This window comes from Dermacentor andersoni, chromosome 4 (assembly GCF_023375885.2).
Source record: "Dermacentor andersoni chromosome 4, qqDerAnde1_hic_scaffold, whole genome shotgun sequence".
In the NCBI taxonomy this organism is placed as follows: Eukaryota; Metazoa; Arthropoda; class Arachnida; order Ixodida; family Ixodidae; genus Dermacentor; species Dermacentor andersoni.
Genome location: NC_092817.1, coordinates 126,018,647 through 126,034,291, shown reverse-complemented (window position 1 = coordinate 126,034,291; position 15,645 = coordinate 126,018,647). Strand labels below are relative to the sequence as shown.

The 15,645-nt window shown below is 46.1% G+C and overlaps 1 non-coding gene across 1 annotated transcript; it reads left to right on the top strand.

Moving 5' to 3' along the window:
* The first annotated feature begins 379 nt into the window (after positions 1–379).
* LOC126537639 (U2 spliceosomal RNA) lies at positions 380–569 on the top strand. Its single transcript, XR_007600815.1, has one exon. It is a non-coding gene; the product is annotated as a U2 spliceosomal RNA (small nuclear RNA).
* Positions 570–15,645: the final 15,076 nt, after the last annotated feature.

Sequence of the window (15,645 nt, the reverse complement as noted above, 5' to 3'; positions counted from 1 at the left end):
GGGTCTTCCCCGGTGACGAAACTTGGATCTACGAATACGGCATCGAGTTGAAGTCGAAGTTGATCAAGGAGCGGAAAAAAGAAAATCTATGTCAAGGTCAAAAAAGAAAGTGATGTTCCATTGCACTCTGTGAAGGTGAATGACCAGCGAAGCTGTTTAGCAGACGACACAGAGGTGACACAGAATTTCGAACAAAGGTACGAACTCATTTACCGTGATATTTGTATACACTCGCGTGGACATCCCGACTGCCGCCCCGAGGAGCCGGAGAAGACTAGATATGCGCGACTTAACGCAGCAGCGCCGCCACGGGAGAGTGGAAGGAAAAGAAAGCAGATACGCAAGCGGCTTGGAACGCCGACAAAGAGAGGGCGGTGCGAAAGTAGACGTGGCCGGCGCGGGGCAAATTGTAGCATCTGTTGTTATCAGCTCAATATGTGATACGGGTTCTATTTGGACCCCAAGATATTGAACTTATCTTTGCAAGTTGGCGGAGTGCTCGACGCCTGCTTCACTTCCGCGGTGAGTCTGCCCGGTATTGCACCATCTTCGAGATCGGCCCACGGTTATTGCTCGCGCAGGACAAGAATACAATATAGACCCTAGCCGTAAACAGCTTCGCTGTAAAAAAAAAAGAAAGAAAAGAAAGAAACAAAGCACGGGAGAATAAACCCAAAGCCAAAGTAATGCTGATCCAGTTTTTTTTTTTTTGATTGCCATAAAATGGGGGGTGCATCCCCAATTTATACCTGAAGGTCAAACTGTCACTACAGCTTTCTACGTGGGGTTCCTGTAGCGCATAAAAGAATGCGTGCGCTGCGGGCAACCAAGTTTATAGAAAGAGCTAGATTCTGCACCACGGCAATACCCCCGTGCACTTTGCATTGACAGTGCGTGAGTCTTCGGCACGCAAATCTATAAGTGTGCTGAAACACCCTCCGCGCTCACTGGATTTAGTTCCCTGTGGTTGCTTCTTCTCTTGTTGTTCCCCAAATGCAACTTGGGGCTTCCAGCGCAGCAATTTGGTGGCGTGACGACAGTTCGAAAGAAACTGACATCGCGGCTGAAGCGCTCAACAGAAAAGTATTTTGAAGGCGAACACATTTATGTATGTTTATGTATGTATGTACGCATGTATGCATTTATGTTTTTTTAAGAGCACTGAACAAAGTTGTGGGGCATACCTAAAGTGGAAGAATATATATATATATATATATATATATATGTGTGTGTGTGTGTGTGTGTGTGTGTGTGTGTGTGTGTGTGTGTGTGTGTGTGTGTGTGTGTGTGTGTGTGTGTGTGTGTGCGTGCGTGTGCGCGTGTGTGTGTGTGCTCGCGCAGGTCCGAGTAACGGCGCTCGCTTCCGCTCTAAATGGCTTCGATCGGTTTCTCGTTTGGGACCCGATGAATAGAGCCTATCGACTGCCGGCCCTTTCCCCCTACCGCCCTTCCTTTTTCCTCTGCCGGGCCCACAAGCGAGCACCGAGGCAACAATGACGCCCTGAAAGACGAAGGACCATCATGACGAAGCTGTTGTATTCGTTGCCTCACTCACAGTGTCCGCTTCGCGGATGTCCGATTCCAGGCCACATTCACGACCGAGGAGCTGCCGCAGACGTCTGCCGGAAGATGTAACGCCGAAACGACTCAAAGAAAGCAAGAACAAAGCAACACTGTGTCTTTCGCTGGCAAACTCAGTGGGGCACGGTCGCCCTTCTGAATAAAGTGCTCTAACGCTGCGGTGTAGCATCACAGCAGGCCCATGTTGTGCTCGATTCGTGCGGGTATATGTCACTGGTGAAGCCGTTTGATAAATGTAGGGAGGGTTAATGGCATGTTCATTTGTGGTCGCACGTTGGAAGAACAAGTGAGTCGCAACGTATCAGTGGTTTTTTTTTCCTAATATAAAGATGAATGGAAGAGTCTGTTCATGTTAGAGAAAAGTTAGGCGCGCAGACACAGACACGCGGAGAGGAAAACGGGCAACACAAACACCGTCATTTCTTTTTGTCGCACGCTGAAGACGGCTATTTCTTTGCACTTGGTTGTCAAATAGCATAAGGCCATTCAAGAAAAAAAATAAAACAACAGAAAAAGGAACATGTATGCACTCTTGTCTGCCATACTTTAGCTCTTTCTTTTTCGCTAATTTGCCAAAGTGAGAGGTAAGTCGAAATTTACAGCGACGCCCCCCCCCCACCCCCCCCCCACCCCCCCCCACCCCCTATTTCATACGTACGCTTGTAGATATTTCTATCCCTCGCGCACATGCGGGCTCATAACTTGCTTTCTAAGTTTTCTTTTTTTTTTTACATTTCAGAACGGGGAATGGACTAACAGAAAAAAAGAGCGTTGAATAAATATTGCATTTTTGACCATTTGGCTGATATCGGGATCAGTAAGAATGATAAATGGCACATAAATCTGCAGAAATGACGTCTGTGTTAAGCACAAACAAATCAAAATCCAATCAGCCACGTAAGAGCAAGGCTATTTCGCCTTCCAGATCACCAAGCCTAAACAAGTACATTCGTCCAAAGAACACCCTAAAGACTATTTTAGTCTTGTACGCAGGTTGGCCGTAGCCTCGGGATCCAACGCACGCTAAAGAAAAATTTGTTTTCCGAAAGCTTACTACTATGTAATAAAAAGGAGCCAAGAGATTCATTACTTTTCACAGGAATCGAATCGTCTACAAAAGAAGGAGCAATATTCTCACTACGGAATCACATGTTGGAAATACGAACAAATGTTTATATTTCGGTGAGATGAAAGGAAAGCGCAATGAATTGGATACCGTTGATAAGTACAAGAGATCTGCGTATCTTTCTTTTTGTATATAGACACAAAGGTCACAAAGAAGAAAGTCACCACCCTTTTGATTCATTTCAATGTTCTTTCTGCGAATTTCAGGCAATATCTCTTTTTTTCCCTCTTCCGTTTCAACGCGAACACGAGCACGGAACGCCCACAGACGAATCGAATCGCGCCAGTCGCAACTGCAGAGAAAGCGCTCTTGATTCCAATCCGCTCTTTAACCACCCGTGAAGTGCAACGAGACAGGAACGAGAACTCGAAATCATGGCGCCGATGAACGCGCAGGCAAACAGAACGGCGGACATATGCAAATGAAGGCTTCCAATACGCGAATCCCAGTCTTACTGGTAGATTAATGTGACACAATCAGACAAAATCACACACATGCAAAACACGCACAATTATATATATATATATATATATATATATATATATATATATATATATATATATATATATATATATATATATATATATATATTATATATATATATATATATATATCGTGCCATACCAACACGGTCAGCTAGATGCTGCTAGATCTCGAGCGAAAAAAGAAGCGATAGATAAAGAAGGTATAAACAACGTGAATGAGCAAAACGGAACATTCCTCCTCGCTCGCTTTACTACGCAGACTTAGTTGCGTATTGCAGTGTATAGTGCGTTTTATACTAGATTATGCCACTCTCGAGCGAGTTGTCTCTCTTTGACTCGCGATATCCGTTGTTCTCTATATACACTAGCGTTCCCGAATGTTGGCTCATCAAGTGATACGAATACCATCAGATTGAAAATAAAGGAAAGGAAAAAGAAAGGGAGGTCAAAGTAAAAGTGGCCACCAATACCGTGTTCGTGACGGCCCTCAATTGGAACGGACTGTGCGGATACATCGGGGGCCCAAATCAGATTACGAAGCCTCAGCCCGAAAATCTGTGTTTCCGTTTCAGCGGAGAACTGCGCTGGTGGGATGAAAAGAAGAAAAAAAAAGATATATAGAGAATACACAAATCCAGCGGCGAGAAATACGCTAAGCACAGGACCTTAATGGAACTGTGCTCTGACAGCTGCTTTGCTACAAGAGCACATTCATCCTCGTGAAGAAAGAAAGGAAGAAGCGTTGCGCTCGCTTCCCTTCCTTTCTGGTATAACTGTCTAAACAAAATGAAGCTGTCGGTACGTTGGCGTTCTCGTTCGCTTCGGCAAGATGAATTCACTATTACAGAATCATTTGCTCGTTTAAGAACTTTCAGTGTTTTCATTAGGGGTGTATTTCGACACGCTCGTGCCTTTTCGATGCTTGCTTGGTAATAAAAGCATATCTGTCCTTCTTCAACCCAACGATAGCTTCTTGGCAATCCAAAGAGCCTAGCAGTTGCAGAAGTTCGCGGTTTTGCTCCGCGTGTGCAGACTATCCAGCAGAGCAAGCTAAGAAGATGTTAGCCGGGCCAAATGAAAGAAAAAGAGAAGTTCATGAAATTCTCAGAAATTAAGCGGGATGTTTTTTTTTGACCTGATTTATATGCTACGCACATAACGAACGTCGTGGGGTGCGTCGAGAAGTAAGAGAGGGCTGGCATAATTAAATGCCAGTTACGTGTTCAGCGATGCACGAGAGATAGGTTAAGTATGTTAGAGAAAGAACTCACAGACTTTCTCAGAAAAGTTTCAGGACTGAGCTCGTAAAAGATAATTTGTTCAATATATAACGTAATGAATTCGTTACGTTGTATGTTACGAAGGGACCAAGTAGTCCCTTCGGGTATCTGCGCACAGCTACCACTGTTTCTGAACGTCACTGAAGCAAGCAGAAAAAGATTCATCCGGGATGCTCTTCGACGCATTACTGACCGCAGTTTGGATTGCTTCAATATATTCAAGCCACTTCCCATTCAGCGGCAATTTCTCAAAGGGAAACGAAAATTGGGTGGATCCCACGTGGGCTGTGGGCATCAGTTTAAGCAATGCTTTCATTGGTGCTTGCGAAGAGCTATGTTCTTTTTAAGAGACAACTTTCAAGCATATAATACCACTAAGAAGAAAATTAAGAAGCAGAATACTTTATTGTCCGATGATCTAGTCCACGTCGTCCCCGGTTGTGGAGATGGCGTTAAACGGTGGCGGATTGGCGACAGGTGCAGTGGCCCCTGGATGTGGCATACATGGCGCACCAGGAGGAACCACAGAGTCTGGCGCAGGTCTCCGGGCGGTTCGGCCTAGCTCGTCCCGGCGTAAGGCATGGAAGGGGGGTGGAGCGCGTGTGATAATGTGAAGTGAGGAGAGGGCGTGTGAACATTCCCAGCATGTCTGTACCGCATTATGATGCTGCTCACAGACCTGACAGAAGGGGTCGCCTGGTCTAGGCTCAAGGCGATGAACAATAGCAATATTAGGGAGAATGAGGGTCTGTGATTGTCGGGCGAAAGCTGCATCTGCTTGTGGAAAGAGGTATGAGGGAGTCGGTAGTAGCAAGCGGGATTCACGGGTCTCTTTGAGTGAGGTGCGGCGTTGTTTGTGGTGCTCAGTTGGACAAGCTTTAGGGGAATAGACTTCTGGCCATCGGAATCGGACTCTCGCTGTGTCAATGCGGCCTAGCGAATGAGTTTGCTCGTTGCCTTCTGTCATCCTTTGGCCAAGAATCTATTATAAGAGGACCTGGAGGTTTTGATAAGATGGCGTCTGTGCGCAAGTATAAAGCACACGACAAGGCTGAACACATTTTCGTCGGGAAGCCTCTCGCTCAACATAAACTTGGTCTGCTGGAACCTGCGGATCCCACTCATGACGACGGCGAAATGACACTGACGGTATGATGGCAACGGCGTGACGACAATGGGATAGCGACGCTGGAACAACGACGATGGAACCACCACGACGGCATGAAGACGACTCTATGACAACGACGGAAAGACGATGACGCAATCTCGACGATGGAATGACGACGACACTTTGATGGCGACGAAATGATGACAGTGGGTGATGACGCGAGAATGATGACGACATAATGGTGACACTGGAATGACGGTGACAGAACGACGACACCTGTATTCATCATCATCATCAGCCTGGTTACGCCCACTGCAGGGCAAAGGCCTCTCCCATACTTCTCCAACTACCCCGGTCTGTATTACGCCTGTATTAGGACGACGCAATGACAACGTCGACATGATGATAATAAAATTACGACTGAATGACTGAGACAACCTGACGACGGTGCTGTGATGATGAAGATGGTACGACAGTGACGAAATTACGACGACTGCACGATTACGATGGCGACGAAATGAAAACGCAATGATGACTCCGGAGTGAAGATGGGGGAACGATGATGACGGCATCAAAACGAAGGCACGATCACTATGGAATGAAGGTGATGGAATGACGACGACAGCACGACGGCGACGGCGTGTTTGTGTTAGAGCTCACGTCTGTGCTTACAGTTCATCAACTGCCGCCCCGGGCCGCCTCGGTTTGCACTTTGTCCAGTATTGGGCAGTCGTTCAAGACAGCTAGCACGTGCAAATTAAGAGGGAAAGACAAAGGAATCACACCACGACAGGTCGCTGAATATGGGGCATGCGGTAGAGCTAGAATGTGGCGTTTCGTCAGATATTCCTGTACTTATACAGCAGTGTGGGACCTCACGCTGTGGCACAACATGGACGTCTAGAGGAGGAGGAGGAGGAGGAGGAGGAGGAAGAGGAGGAGGAGGAGGTGTTGCTTGGTTTATTTATTTATTTATTTATTTATTTATTTATTTATTTATTTATTTAAGATACTTTCAGGGCCCGAAGGCATTACAGAAAGGAGTGGGTGAACATAACAAAACATTTGTGCAATATACAAAGACAGATTCAACGTGGCGTTTCATGAATGCTGGTTTTGAAGGTGTCGGTATCCAGGATGGCTGCAACGGTGGCGGGAAGGTGGTTCCAATCTTTGCTTGTGCTAGGGATGAATGCATTACTACAAAGTTTAGTACGTGAAGACGGCACACCAACTTTGAAACTATGGTCAGAGCGAGATGATATGTATGACGGTTGGGTGATAAGCTGTTCTTTCAACAAAGGGTTGTGGTGGTAGATTTTATGGAATAGCGAAAGGCGGAAGCATCTACGACGGAAAGAAAGTTCTGGCAAGTTAAGTGTTGTCTTCATTGAGGTAACGCTAGCATGTCGGGAGTAGTTTGATAAGATGAAACGCGCTGCACGATTTTGAATGGCTTCTATGCTGTTTATGAGTGTAATGTTAGCCGGGTCCCAAATGGCGCATGCGTATTCTAGTTTGGAGCGAACTAATGTTTTGTAGAGAGTTAGTTTGAGTGACGATGGTGCGAATGAGAAGTTTCGGCGGGACCTAGCCTTGCAAAAATTGCCGGCAATCGCTCTGCCTGAACGCCACATACCGAACACCATACGACCTGAAACACCTCGCAGTCCAGCTAACAACACCAGTTGACACGGAGCCCAATACGTAGTGTGTTTTCCAAACTGCGACGACCCGTACAGCTCACCGTTCGCCCTCCAACCCTGTGCCCCGGAGGAACTTCAGTAGGAGCCGAGGCACCTCTCTCCTTTATATATGCAATGTCCTTGCTGGAACAAAATATCACTTGCATTTGAGTGTGGTGCTAAACTACACTCCAGTCCAAATAATAATATCGTACCTTATGCTTCAGGGCACTCTGGTACGTGACGTTCAGTATCAGAATGGCATTCCTAATGTACACACGGCGATGATGGGCCATGTCTTGTCCTGCACCGCCAAGCTGGAAGTGGCGCTGACCCTGTGTGGATCCGATATAGGAGGGCGGCATCCGCTCTATCAAGTCCCTGAATCACATGAGCTTGATGCGGTGGAGACCACAACGAACGGAAATGGCTCCACGTGGCCTTCTTCGTGTCTAGATGACACAGTACAAATGACAAATCAGTGTTAGCCAGCGCTAAACTCCCAGGGTCAGACCTGCAACACGTGCACAAGTGCCCAAGAAATTGGACTGGAGGATCGCCACCTCAATAGTCTAGTTGATAGAGCATCACACATGCAACACGTATTCAATATTTCCAATATTCACACACCAGTACTTATAACCAATTCAGCCAGACTGGAATTTAGTTGCCGTTTAAGTTGTCTCTTCAAGCCTGTTTCGAAGTACATATGCCTCGTCTTTACTGTTTCTTCCGCGTGTATTATAGTTCCCATCTTTATGTGGTGATCCCGGAACCGAACTGTGTTGTAGTGTTCTATCTTGGCCCCCAGAAAAGAAAAAAAAAATTTGGGGCAGGCTTGGATTGATGAGGTTGTGCTCGAGGCAGCAGGAGGCGATAGGGAAAGAAAGAATCGCATCCATTCTTCCCCGGCGTCCTCGGCGAACAGCCCGAGCTGATAGGTGACGCAGGCAGGCTGCGTCGAGAGCGCGGTCCGCTCGCCGCCAGGCATTGTGTGCGTCCGTGCCCGAACCAGACGGCCTCTCGAGAAGCACTCCAAAAGTTCGCACGCCTCAATTTCGCGGTGCGCGCGGGCTTTCACTTCGTTTGTCTGTTTTTTATATCCGTTATCTTATTTCTCACCCCGTTCTCTCAATTCTCTATTGCAAGACCGACACCAAACGAGAAAACAAAAGAAAGAAAGAAAGAAAGAAAGAAAGAAAAAAAAGAAAGAAAGAAAGAAAAAAAGAAAGGAACAGGTGCCCTTCACGCAACAGTTACCTTAAAAGATGGCGGAGGCACTTCTCTCCCCGTCTCAGTTACAGTTCTTGTTTCGATAGTGTCCACGCGTATACTGGGAAATTCGCGAGACGCTAGTAGCTCGTGACCTAACAATTGGAGTTTACTCGGTAGAGAAGAGTTAGGTGTGGGTCAGGGCGTACTTGGTACATATGTTCCAGAAAAGTCTGCATTTTCTGAGCGCTCAGAAAGCAGCGCGGAAGGAGGGGCACGTAAGAAAGATAGAAAAAAGGGATAACTAAAAAAAACCGAATATATATATATATATAGATATATATATATATATATATATATATATATATATATATATATATATATATATATATATATATATATATATATATATATATATATATATATGTTGCATTACCGCAACCGTAGACACGAAACATTCCAGGCGTCGTTGTCCTCGTCGTAATCATAACTGTCACAGTTAGTATGATTAGAATGTCATGTGCAATGGTACGACGGTTACGATTTCTACGCATTAAGTACATACACTTAGCACCTAATTCGTATGCGCACGTATGTATGGTATGTATGCGGCTATGGAGCGAGGAGCTGTAGTAAAGTGGTCTTCATCCTGTTCACAATTATTTCACAAGTCACGGCGCCGAACAGCTTGAAACGAAGAACTTACCTTGTAGTGCTTTTATATAGTGTTATCCGCTTTCGTCAATGTCTCTATATAATAGATGCTGGCCTTGCTGTACTCGCGCATTTTGACATTGCCTGTTAAAGAAACATATTCCAGATGCTCTATTACCATACACGAACCGCAAGAGAAGTCCGCGTCTGCGACCAACCGGTGCATTCTTCAAGTGGTAGTTGTCACCCATTCAGTCAGTCAACCATTCAAGTCAAGTCAAGTCAAGTCAAGTCAACCATTCCTGGAATTCATGCGGCAACTTTAGAGTATGAGAGTAGCACGCTTTCCACTCCGACAATTCTGAGAAACCCCGTGGACATGCCCTGCCGCCACTTAATGTGCGCCATTCCGAAGTGGGTCAGCTCCATCCCGTTGTGTTGTGCACGTCGCCCCCATCTCATCATCCTCAGCGCGACGTAATGGCTGTCAATTACTTCGGGCAGGCGCTTCGGCCGGCGCGTGTCGAATGACCACTGGCTACGACTTTGGATTCGACAGCGGCGCCCCGCGCATGACCGTTTGCTTCGTAGCGGTCGAGCGCCCCATCGTTTCAGATTATGTCGTAACTGTACAGACTGCTGTAATATATTTCCGGCTCGAGATGGCGCCTTTCGCTAAAAATTGGCACTGAAGCTTTATGCGATGACGTCTGTGGTTGCACGTTTTATGAGTGCATTTCGATTCGCCGCGTACAACGCGGAGACGACGCTTACGATGGTGCGCCGTCGAATGCACTCCTGAAGTGTCCAGGAAATTGAAACATTCGATGAGCTATGTCTGCGTCATTACGGGTGGTTCAGTTTCCCCAGCAGGTGTAGGGCATCTTAATTTATTTATAACCTTTAAATGTGAACAGTAGCCAATGTCGACCAGTTTCAGCTGGTCAGTTCAAATGTCAGGCTTACTGCACACAACTGCCATTAGGTGCTGTTTCTTAGTAGTGGATTTGCTTGCTTCAACAGGGCCTGCGCTATACACAAGTGTGGCTGCGGCCACGTCACTCTTAATGTGGTGTTCTTGTTCCCAGTATTTCAATCTGCTATGCTGCTATGTAGGGGGGGGGGGGGGGGGGGGTAGACTAAAAAACAAGCATGAAGCACTGAAAACCCGCCAAATGTTGATATTGTGGAAGCACTGACCAATATCGACATGCACAATTTGATCCGTGCGCACAGTCAATATTAAAGCCGAATTCAGTAATATATTGAGAACAAAGCTGTTTCTTTAGAGAGATACAGAAAGAGATATAGAGAAATGGAAGAGAGGAAAGGCAGGGAGGTTAACCAAACACACGTCAGGTTTGCTACACTGCGCTGGCGAAGGGGGATATGGATGAAAAGAGAGAGAGAGAGCGCGCAGTTTCGAGCAATTTTAAAGGTTTGCACCGAATCTACACACGGTCGCCAAGACCTGTGGATTCGAAGTACTGCAAAAACGCTTTCGTGGCTTTTTGTGCCATCGACGCGTACGGCCATCATCCAAGGACCTTCATTTCTGAAAATGGCTTAGAGTCCAGCTGGTTCGATGCTGTCCGGAGAGCTTCACCCTCGACGTCGTACTTGGGACATAGACATGACACGTGTTCAATCGTTTCTTTTGTTTCACAAGAGTCGCACATGGGCGTTTCCCCAATTTTCATGCAGAACGAGTAGGCCTTTTTAAATGCCACCTCGAGCCACAGGCGGATCAATACTGTCGCCTCAGAATGGGAAACTTTTGATGGCACTTGTAGCTTTAGGTATGGATAAGTCTATGACGATGACAGTTCGGGAGGTTGGGAGAAGCCCAGCATTTGTGTGTCATAGCTTTAGCCACGATATGAAGCTTTCTTGCAGTGTCGGCTCTGCATAAGGGGATTGGAACCAATGAGGTTTAAAAAAAATTCTGGAGTGGAGATGGTGTCTTAAAGGTGAAGCTGGCCGCCACCATCTTGCTAAGCGAATCGATTAACATTAGCACTTGGCGGAGAGTAGGAAATCTTTTTTTGTTTTCTCACTCCCAAACACTTTTACAAGGTCAGTTTTGCCGTACAGATGTTTCTTGATGGATCTATCTGTGTCGCTGGTATTAGGATGGAGCTTGAAGCTCTTGGCAACTTGTATGGGAGATCACGATGTCATTACACAGCCTACGGCAGCATTTTTAGCCCGAAACAAGATTAAATTATTTTTCAATTACTCTAACATTTATATTACCCAATCAAAAGCAGTTGAATTGCGACTGTTCTCTGTGCAGTTTCGCACGCTTTCAAGCATGGAGTAGAGGCAAGTGCCAGCTTCAACTCTGCTCGTAAGAAACTGCGAGGGCTGCCACACCGGCACTTTTTATAACCTCCTTGATTGGAACTGGTTGGGCTTCCAGATAAGCAGACCGCGTGTCTTTGCCGGCGAGGCCATTACCAGCAACGTTGCTATGTTCAGGTAGCGTCTGAAATATACTTTCACGCCCTTTAACAATAGCTTGATGGTGGTCTTCTCTCATGTCATATGTCAGCTGCTCATTAGTCTTGTAACATAGAGAAAAATGCAGACTCTGAAGTGCTGCCTCAGAGTGCAAAAGATGACCCTGTTCTGACGTGTCGCTTGCAGGAGGTATTTTACAGCAGCACGCAGGGCAGCAAGCTCTGCCCCCGTTTATGTTGCCGGGTGTGACAATTTGAATTTGATTGTAGTTTTCGTAGCCCGAATGACAACGGTACGTGAAGAACTGGTAGATGAGACCAAACCATCAGTATAGATGTGTATTCAGTCCCCGTACGTCTCATTGATTAATAGCAGCGTCATCTGTTTCAGAGTTATTGTCGGGTGATTGACCTTCTTCTTTACATCCGATATACTTAGGCGCACCTGAGGTTGTTGGAGACACCGCAAGGGCAATGAAGGCCTTGCTGTTGGTACTTATCCCAGTGGAAGACAATCTGTATAGGTGATTATAACTTCAGAAAACGTTGCACGAGGTCTATGGGATGGCAAGAACACCAAGTGATGATCAGGGACGCGGGAAAGATGACGGATATGCGTCCTGAGACAATCCGCAGCAACGTATGTTTGGATGGAATGATCTTTGGCGAGCACGATCGTTGCAGGCGTTGACGCGACGCGAGGAAGTCCTGAACACGTGAGCACTGCTTGGCCCTGTAAGCTCTCCAATGAGCGAACATTTGATTTGCACGTATTGGACAAAACGGGAAGGATGTAACCTATATGTCCTAGGAATAGAGCTCTCTACAACTGAAGCATGGATCGTACAGATGTGCCCCATGTTTTCCCGCACATGAATCTCAGTACCTGGGCAATCGACGACAGTTGTTTTCTTCAGGTACGTGCAATGAGGGCTCCACGAAAAATTTCGGTTGATTATTACACCCAAGAATCGATGGGCCTTTTCATAGGTGACAATGTGTCCATTATAGCAGACTGGGTATAGTGTCATAGTTTTTCGTGTGAATGCAAGCAATGCACATTTCTCGGTCGATACAGTGAAGCCTTGTAGTGAAACCGTGGTAGATATTATAACGCTTGAGATACCATTCTAGATGTGCAAGGACCATCCTTTGCGTCACCTTTCCGACGCAGCTGGCCGGAGCGATCGAGAGATATGCCATCAAGTTCAACAGAAGATTTACTGAAACACGGGCAAAAATCAAAACAAACAAAAGAAAACAATGAAAACAAAAAACTCAAAGGGAATGTATCTACTCTTCCCGAGAGCTTGCTGCTGTGCTATAGGCGGTACATGATGCGTTGTGCTTGTCGCTCTTTGTTGTGCCGTTTCCGGCGCTGTTTTTATTCAGATTAGGGTCTAATCTTGTCTGAAGTATCTTTGCTATTGCTGAAGGCGTCAATGTCAAACACCTCTTGTGCAGGCTACTGCGCAAGGGACCGCGTCATCCAAGGCTCGAAACTCCCACCAGGCGCACCACTCGCAACGCCACGTCACCGCATGTGGCCATGAAGGCCGTGTGCACAGGCTAAGTGGTGTGGAGCCGACGTGTGGAAAATCGCACAAGAGAGACTTGCCGTGCAACCGTCTTCAAGTGCTCGAACTGCCGGGGCTCTCGCGACGGCGCTTCCAAGGACTGTCCTCAAATTAAGAATTATTCCGCTGCTCTCCAAGAAATTATCTGGCAAATTCAACGTACGCAGAAGCCACTAAAGTTATCCAGCGTCGCCGACGTAGCCTGCGACGGTCTTTCAGGCAGAACTTGGCGGCAGTGAAGACGTCGTCGACGTCCGCAGTTCTTTGTACCCCTGAATCGCCGCAAGCTCCTGAAGACGAGGACACATCCGACACAGAAGCTGACAAGGCTGACTGTTCGGAAGAATGGCCTGCTCTGTCGTGCCCGCAGATCATCATTGAGCCGCAGCGTACCGACCCTACTCTGACAAGCACTACCCTTGCCGAAGAGGTACCAGTTGAAGATGGACAAGTCATAACCGGGCTACGGTTATTAGTGGACGTCATATGTGTAATCTTAAGCAACCAGCACACCACATCCGCTTAAAGTGCGACGTATGTACTGGTTTCACTAAGGGCTGGGCTGACATCCTTTGAGTAGAGGAATTCTCTTCAAGCTACCGTCATTTCGCGCGCAGAAAATCCATAAGTGGCACACCCCAATTGTCAGCACCCAATTTCGTGCACTTCTTTCGGAAAGCTACTGTCTGGGAGAACGACAATACACACTTAAGCGCGTTTTGACTTTCCGCATGTGTTTTGCTTCCCCCCTAATATTATTGTACTCTCTCCTCCTCTTTATCTTCAATCCATCCTTTTCCCCCTCCCCTAGCGCAAGGCAGCATTGTGATCTCGTTGACCTTCCTGCCTTTCCTTTTATTCTTCTCTCTTTCGTCTAATACTTAGTTATTTTTTTTTTCTCGGTCTTCTTCTGTGCTGTAAATTATGAATCTATTCGAACTCGCCCAGTATTTCATTCTTGGTCCATTAGATCACCTGAAGTGGACAATAGTGGTGTATGAGTTTAGAGCTAACGTAAAAGTGTTCCAATATTGACGGGGGTTTCGCAATAGTCCTGCCCGCAGATCAGTAGTATATTTCAGAGCAGTGTTGAATACACCAACTTCGCCCACTTTATATGCCTTAGTGGGTGCAATTAACACAGGTGTGATATCATCTCTTATTACCCAGTTACAGTTGAAAGCTTCATGCTTTAGTTTCTATAGGTTTTTTTTTTTATCTACAACTTCAGTAAAAAAATTATGCTGGCCTAAATTTAAAAAAAAATGACTCTACTCCCTACACTCCATAGACTCTCACATTTTCTCTTAATTACAGAAGACTTCGTCAACCTTAGTGCGGCGAAATCCGAGAAAAACAATTTCTCCGTTCTTGTGAGTATATACAGGCGTTCCTGGGTTAAGCTTCATCTTGAAAGTGACCACTCAAAGGCAGATCCCACGACAGAAACTAAAGTAATGACCATAATGATGTCATAGCGGCGAAGGTGGAACGACGATTGCGCAATAGGCCCGAAAATGCACGCGAAATTGCCATGCGACTTGCCGCTCGCGGATATTTGCGTGTATTTGTAGGCGTCTTTCGCGCTCGGAAAAACTCGTTTATGTAGCTCGTATTCAGCAACATAAAGCTGTATCGGGAGTTTTTCATGTCGCTCTACAATTTTCTCATTTACACTTTTCATCTATCTATAATATTTGACAAGTTAATTAATTAATTAAGACATTTTTCATTCCGCCTAGTTATCTAATCAGGCGGAATGAAAAATAAAGTTGTTTGAGCGACAGCCAACAACATTACTTTTGTTCTGTCCAGCTACGTGACATTTGTATACTTTTTAACCTCTGGCTTAAGTTAGCTGGGGCGCCCTGTAAAACGTCGGCTCTGTAAAGCACGCACAACTCGTAATGCACTGGCACGTTGTATTCAGTGGATTCTTTAACTTACTTGACTTTCCTTAATTTAGCTACTCGGTGCGTACCAATGGGGCAGAAGAGGTGCATAATCCTTAAGCGCAGTTAGATATGTGTCGTGTGTACTTCTCCGCGCGTGCACGCGCCATCACGATCTTCCCTCAACGAGGAGGAGGAGGAAATAAAGAGAGAAGGCAGGGATGTTAACCAGAAATGAGTCTGGTTAGAAAGCGTCGTACATCGCCTTCGCCCTCGTCACACATTTGCGCAGCCGTCTCACCCTGGGCGTCCGCCTGATTTGGCGTTTGCATTTCTGCATACCTTGCGAGTGCTGTTGCGCTTAAGCATGAGAATTGCACGAGAATAATGTTTTTTGACAATTATGGTGCATAAATGTAAACTTTGGATGAATTCGCACGCTGTATAGGATAAAAATAAACACAACTGTACCCATCGCCGTTAGTTTCATAGAGGTCAACAACAGACACTGCTTGACTATAGCTTCACTTGACATTTATTCCACCATGTGCTTTGGACCAGAATTCTGTTGATGAATTCTGTT